At 34.3% G+C, this 7,733-nt stretch overlaps 1 non-coding gene across 1 annotated transcript; it reads right to left on the minus strand.

Annotated features, from left to right (window-relative positions):
* Window positions 1–1,738: 1,738 nt before the first annotated feature.
* On the minus strand, window positions 1,739–1,869 carry LOC123840074 (small nucleolar RNA SNORA63). Its single transcript, XR_006789887.1, has one exon. It is a non-coding gene; the product is annotated as a small nucleolar RNA SNORA63 (small nucleolar RNA).
* Window positions 1,870–7,733: the final 5,864 nt, after the last annotated feature.

Raw genomic sequence — 7,733 nt, forward strand, 5'->3', positions numbered from 1 at the left:
AACATGAACATTGTTAACAAATGTTCATTTCTTTTTTCTTTTCTTTCTTTCTTTCTTTCTTTCTTTCTTTCTTTCTTTCTTTCTTTCTTTCTTTCTTTCTTTCTTTCTTCTTTTGAGAGAGTGCACAAGTGAAGTAGAAGGGCAGAGTGAGAGGGAGAGAGAAAATCTTAAGCAGGCTCCACAAGCAGCACTTGGGGCTCAATCCCATGACCCTGAGATCACGACCTGAGCTGAAATCAAGAGTTGGACGTTTAACCAACTGAGCCATCCTGGCACTCCAAGTGTTATTTTCATAATTAAAAATTATATATTAATTTTATACTTTAACTCATGCTTCCCTTAAATACTAAATAGAAGTAAACAGATAAATAGCATGATTATGTGATTTGTAATTGGATCGTATCTCCCCATTCCCATCCTCTAGTGCTATTTCTAGTATCTCCTCTTTCTTGCTAGATGGTTTCAGGTAGGTGGTCTTGGAATAAACTGTTGCTTAGGGCATAAATGGCCATGTGTGACATAGCTCTGCGAAAACCTTTTACCACACCTGACAAAGGTGTAGAGCTTTAGTGATACTAGTGGAGTGTAATGGCATGTGCTGAATTTGTGTTGTCATGGAGAGTCCTGGCAACAAAGGACATGGTGTGGCTATGAGGTGAGGAGGTACAGTTGGACTTAAATAAGAGTATATAAGAGTACTTGTTCCAGGGCGCCTGGGTGGCTCAGTTGGTTAAGCGACTGCCTTCGGCTCAGGTCATGATCCTGGAGTCCCGGGATCGAGTCCCACATCAGGCTCCCTGCTCGGCGGGGAGCCTGCTTCTCTCTCTGACCCTCCCTCCCCCCTCTCATGTGCTCTCTGTCTCTCTCATTCTCTCTGTCTCAAATAAATAAATAAAATCTTTAAAAAAAAAAGAGAGTACTTGTTCCATAGACTCCAGAACAACAGCTCAGAGAGATTTTGTAGCACACAGGTTGGGGAATAAAGGCCTGATAATTAGTCATTGATTGGAATAACAGTGATATCTGGGTCACTTTTGGTAGTTTTATACAATTAACTAATTCATTATGATAATTGAAAATTACTATAAGCAAAGCCTGAGAATATAGCAGATAATAGATATTTATTAAACATTAAGGGTCCCATTTTCCCATGTTTTACTGAAAAATAATAGTTATAGTAACATCAACAACAACTACAAAATTACAAAGTATGCTTTTCACTAGAAATTTTATAGGGGAGCCTGGGTGGCTCAGTGGTTAAGCGTCTGCCTTCAGCTCAGGTCATGATCCCAGCCTCCTGGGATCGAGCCCCGCATCGGACTCCCTGCTCAGCAGGAAGCCTGCTTCTCCCTCTCCCACTCCCCCTGCTTGTGTTTCCTCTCTCGCTGTGTCTCTCTCTGTCAAATAAATAAATCTTTAAAAAAAAAATTTATTTATAGATTCATGTGAAGTATTCTAAGATCTAGGAGTCACAAATCTGAACATCTCTACAATAACTATACACTACAATTTTTTTTTTTTTTTAAGATTTTATTTATTTATTTGACAGAGAGAGACACAGTGAGAGAGGGAATACAAGCAGGGGGAGTGGGAGAGGGAGAAGTAGACTCCCCGCTGAGCAGGGAGCCCGATGTGGGGCTCGATCCCAGGACCCTGGGATCATGACCTGAGCCGAAGGCAGATGCTTAATGACTGAGCCACCCAGGCGCCACTCAAGTCAGTGTTTTACTTGGTAAACATGTCTGAGACCATGCATCCCTGGCTGCTAAGCGCCATGGCGGACAGGGCTAGAAAGGTAACAGCTTTATTTTGAGCAGGGGGCAAAGACAAGGCAGCACTTTACAGCTACATTGTAACTAGATCCTGCATCAAATGTTTTTATTGTAAACTATTTGTATTGATGCAGAGTTCTTTGGGTTCCTGAGTTGTCAGCAGATTATCTGCAGAGCCAGTGACTAGGTCCAAACTTTATTAAAAAAAAAAAAAAAGTCTCATCACTTATTTATAATGCAAAACTTTGTCAAACTATTTATATGAAGTCATGTTGTAAAGATAATGCTTCATTTCAAACAATGTTGCAGCCCATGGGATTTTACAGGTCATGTTCAAGGAATGTATACTTTCATCATCCCACACTATAATATGCAACATAATTTCTCTTTGAGAAGAATTAATGAAAACATATTTTGACATTATGATTACGGACATCTGTCTTTGTTTACATTCATCTAAGCTTAATGAAGAAAATGTCAAAGAAAGAATGTAGAGTGAAAATTGTGTATCTTTCAGTTTTACTTTCATTGCTTAGCACAAAGGGATAAAAACAGCATTGTGCTTCTTGTGTGGTAAGAGTTTTGCTAATGGATGTATAAAGTAAACAAAGCTGAAAGGAAATAGTTTCTTGCTCCATTCAGGACCATGTGGATTTTTGTTGCTGTTGTTTTTATTTTTTGTTGTTGTTATTATTGTTTAAAGAATACTTAATTTGAAATGTCTGGAACTTCACAAAAATTTGGATTTGTACCAACACAAAACTTTGTTTTAAAACATACTATAATTTTGCTTATTCTCTTGCCAAGCAAAAGAAGTTACACATGTTTGGATATCCCTGGAAAAGCCAGAGAACTGAAAATAAGGAGGAAACTTATTTTGTTTAAACTATTTTAATATTTTTCCCTTTACAATATAACAAAAATAAATTTAAAAATATATATTTTTGGTGATTAAACCTAACTACACATTATCTAATTTTATTCAAATTAAAATTTAATACTCTTTCAACCAAGACTTCTTATAATACTGGGGTATGTCCTTTTATTAATAGTATAGATGGATCCCAGCATTCACACTTTGTTTTAATCAGACATAATGATCCAATAATTGTTTTCTTATATATATGCTTTGAAAATCAGATTCTTTTTAATTGGTTCTTTTTTTCTAGAAAATCCAAAATTTACAGCATAACATAGAATTTACATTATTTATATTTTAATCTAGAAGATGCAACCAAACTGTGTTTTCAAACATGTATTCTTATTAATTTGCAAAACTTTCTTTTTCATAAATTTCAATGACAAAACTTTCATAGGTTAAAATAATGGTAAATACAGAGGAGGTAATTTTTGAACTCTTGTATTGAAATTTGATCAAATCTTCAAGATGGCTATGTTAACATTTCATTCAATAATTGGTCTTAATTTGAATAAACAGGTTTTTTTAAATTTTAGAAATAATTGATTGATGTTCTCCTGTGCAAAATAAGACATAAACTCTTTTACACCACACCCACTCATGCATTTTCCCCTCTATTTAACCTGCCAGTATTGTTTGCCACAGAGTAAAGTCAACGCTTGTTTATGTTTCTGTGTCTAGCCATAAACATATGGTTAAGAGCTGAGAAATGTTGATTAGTGCTAAGAGCAGACAGCAGCATCAGCCTCACCTGACAGGTTTTCAGTTGGGGTATATCCTTAAAATTTGAATCAAAGTCTACATTTTGACAAGATTTTCCTGGTGCACTTTTGAAGATTCTGACCAGTAAATCTTTACCGAGACTTGAGATACTGGATATCTAAAAATGTCTCAAATGATGCCAGTGCCACGACACTCTGACCATCCTTTGTAGCAAGAATGTCAGGAATCATGGTTATATTTCTTTCATTTGTACAACAAATGAAATAACATTTGTGTTTCCTACAGTTAACATTATCTCTTTTTTATTTTTTAAATAAATAGCTAAATTTATTCACCCTTTTACTTTCTGACAGAACTCAACATTCCCTATATAGTCAAACGTACCAAATAATAGATTTTTTTCCTTCACTTTAGGGAAAGGACACTTGCAGTTCCACATCTGTCCTCCTGCTCTGATGTAGAATGATTGATCTCTACTTTAAGTGCTATAGTTCTGGGTCACCCTTTATTAGTATGGTGGCCTGAACTACAGATTTGGGGGACCCAGTGTGAAATAAATGTATAGGACCCTCTTTGTTTTATTTTTTATTTACTTTTTTTTTTTAAGATTTTATTTATTTATTTGACACAGAACCAGAGAGAGAGTGAGAGACAGAGCAAGCACAAGCAGGGAGAACGGCAGGCAGGGGAGAAGCAGGCTCTCTGCTGAGCAAGGAGCCCAATGTGGGGCTCGATCCCAGGACCCTGGGATCATGACCTGAGCCGAAGGCAGCCGCTTAACCAACTGAGCCACCCAGGCGCCCCAGGACTCTCTTTGTTTTAATACATTTTTGAGCAGTTTTAAATTCACAGCAAAACTGATCAGAAAGTGGAGAGAATTCTTAGACAACCACTGTTCCCATTATACAGTGCCTCCTCCAGAATGGTATATCCCCCACCAGAATAGTGCATTTGTTACAATTAATGAACCTATTTGGATACATTATTATCACTCAGAGTCCATAATTTATATTAGGTATCGTTCTTACTGTTGTATATTCTCTGGGTTTGGACTAATGTATAATGGCATGTATCTGTCATTATCCTAGCATAAAGAATTTTTTCAATGCTCTAAAAATCCTCTGTGCTCCATGAATTCATCCCTCTCCCCATACTCCAATCCCTGGAAAGCACTGATCTTTACTGTCTCTATAATTTTGCCTTTTCTAGAATGTCGTATAGCTGGAATCTTATAAAATCTCAAAAATAAAATTATTCAGGTTCTAATAGAACAATACTTTCTCTCATTATTAAGATTATATGAACATTATTTTTCTGTTTATTATAATGCTCACATATCATTGTTTTTAATGAAATAATCTGAAATGACCATTTAAACCACTTTATTCTATTAACTATATAGGATTCATAGGGAAATATTCAAAATTCTTGCCCAATCAAGACAGACACTGACCCTAAACAAGCTGTGGGTAGATCTAGTACATACATCTCTGTGTCCAACATTAAAAAATGAGGCAGCATAATGAATTAGGGGTAAATTAAAAGAGAATGCTTTCAAGAGTGGTCTTGGAACACTGAAATATATGCATTAGTAAAGAGTCAAGGAGACTGAAATAAAAAACTCAGATGTGCATTTCTTGGAAACCCATATATTGTAAGTTTACTGTGAGTGTAGTCCATATTTCTTCTGGACTCCATACCCTAACCGTGAGAACAATTTATGCACCTGTGGCACTCAATATTAATTTGCTGATAAATGATGTAATTGTTAATACATTTATAAAGTGAAAATAAAATAATCACATACAACTAAATGCTATAATAAAAATATTATATTTCTTTTTTGATTTTTTTCCTTTTGAGAAAAATTTAAACCTATATTATGTAACCAAAAAAAATTTTTCTCATTTTCATTCTTTAGGCAATTTTTACAATAAAGCAAATGGAAAGTTTCTAAATGGCTGAAATTGTCTATTCAATTCTGCTATGACCAAATGAATTAGACAAAAAATGCCATCAGAGTCTATTGAACATGAAAATATATTACTGTATTTTAGCTCTACATTATTTCACAGTATATATGTCTATCTGCTTCATAGTTTAAGCAGATGTAAATGATATAATGGCATATAAATTATCATACCAAATATATTCCTATTATTACTTAATGCAAGTGTTCCTCAATTTAATCTTTTTTAGGCTTTGTATAACAAAGAAATACATTTAACTGTTTAAATAAGAGGAACATTTGTTAATATGATGTACTTTTTCTGGAGAATTAAGAGCTGTTGTTTTTTGTTTAGTAACTATTACCTGGTGTGGCATGAATAAACACATTTGAGATTTAATGTTTATTCTTGCAGTGGCTTAATAAAGGTAATTTAAAAATACATACTGATGTTCTTTATATAATAGGACTTTGTGTGTTTATCTTAACTGAATCATTGGCACATGGAAATGAATATGCTTCATTCTCATAGTAGCTCTCATTAGTCCACTAATTCTTTTGCTAGCAGTCTTTTCATAGCTCTCCCTCACTCTTGAGATAGCTTCTCAAGAGTCTGACAAAATTACATCATCACTGATAATTGTAATTAACGACATAGTTCTGAAATGTGGGGCAGACAGATTTATTGACATATAATAAGTAAAATTTTTGACATTTTGATGTGCAGAACAATAATTTACAAATAAATATTTGGTCATAGACACACACAGAAATATTCTATACTAAATGTCAGTCTGTTTAGCAACCATGTCAAATATATTGCAGTGAGAGGTGATATGGCTAATAGGAAGAATCCAATTTAATTTTGAAATATGTTCACAGAAAATTTATAGTATTCACCACACTAATTTCTAATCCATAAGAGGAAAATATATAATCAAAGTCAAACTGCCAACCAAAACCTGGAGCAAATGATACTATAAAATTTAATAAATCCTTAAAATCAGTGCAAAGCTTAGGAGTAATTAGCTACCACCATTACTTTTATTTTTGGTTCTATCTGAGGCAAATTCCTGAGAATGGCTCCTATTTTCCTTAAAAATATGAACTGAAACACCTTCTCAGTGACCTTCTAATGCCAGTGAATTAATCAAAACAAGGAATCACACAATGCTAGCACAGCATGAATAAATACTTGTAATGCATGTTGCCCCCTTGAATCTTGGAGGCAGGGTTGATTGTTGCACATACAATGATGCTCAGGCTTCCTGCTGTTCCATTTGCTAGCATCCATTCATTAAACTGTGGCTGGCTACCTTGTTGCCTTCTCAACATCATTTAATGTTGTATCATTAATTAACTGATATATGTATATACCCCCTCCTTATCATATTGTGCTTCCTAAATGCAGCTCCATGTGAGACATTGTTTTTAAATTTTTTAACAACTTAGTCATAAGGAAATTTTGTTCCCATATAGGAGATTATTTTGTTCACTCTGTTAGAAATAATAAAGTCATATTCCACCCTTTTATTTTCCTTCCATAAGCAGAATATATTTTATCCTGATATTTATTATTTATTGCTATTTGCATGCTATTATTGGTCTCAAATTGAAAAAGCAACAAAAAAATAAAACAAGTAAACAAATACAAATACCATTATGTTGCCTATCATCAATTGAGCTTGTTGTGTAATTTACTTTGATTAATTCTCTACGTACCCCATTCTTAGAATCTATCAACCTTTTGTGCTAAATGTGTTACAATAGGAAACTTTGCAAAATTAATAATATTTCATTTTTCTCAACTTAAAACCAGAGTAATAACAGTTAGTTAATAGGATTTGTATGGATTATTAATAAAATAATATGTAATCCATAGCACAAAAGGAACACTCAACATATTAATCATCCTTAGAAGTTCCAAGGCATATTAAGAATTTGAAGGGCGCCTGGGTGGCTCAGTTAGTTAAGCGACTGCCTTCGGCTCAGGTCATGATCCTGGAGTCCCTGGATCGAGTCCCGCATCGGGGTCCCTGCTAGGCAGGGAGTCTGTTTCTCCCTCTGACCCTCCCCCCTCTCTCTCATTCTCTCTCTCTTAAATAAATAAATAAAATCTTAAAAAAAAAAAAGTTGAAAAGTATAGACTTCCTTCAATAATTCTTTGGAGAATTGGTTTCTTGGTACGTTTTAATCCATGTTTTTTGAAGTTACAGGTGATATAAATTTATAGCACATACAGACACTCCTGAGTGTTCAATAAATTTGAATTCAAATCCCATTATGTTTTCCAATCAGGCTGTGGCAATAGCACTCCAAACACACATTTCTTACGATTCTTTGCTATTGATTATTAAAATCTTTATTTCAA

The sequence above is a fragment of the Mirounga angustirostris genome, unplaced genomic scaffold (genome assembly GCF_029215605.1).
Source record: "Mirounga angustirostris isolate CCGP_5_RB_7025 unplaced genomic scaffold, mMirAng1.0.hap1 SCAF_3, whole genome shotgun sequence".
In the NCBI taxonomy this organism is placed as follows: Eukaryota; Metazoa; Chordata; class Mammalia; order Carnivora; family Phocidae; genus Mirounga; species Mirounga angustirostris.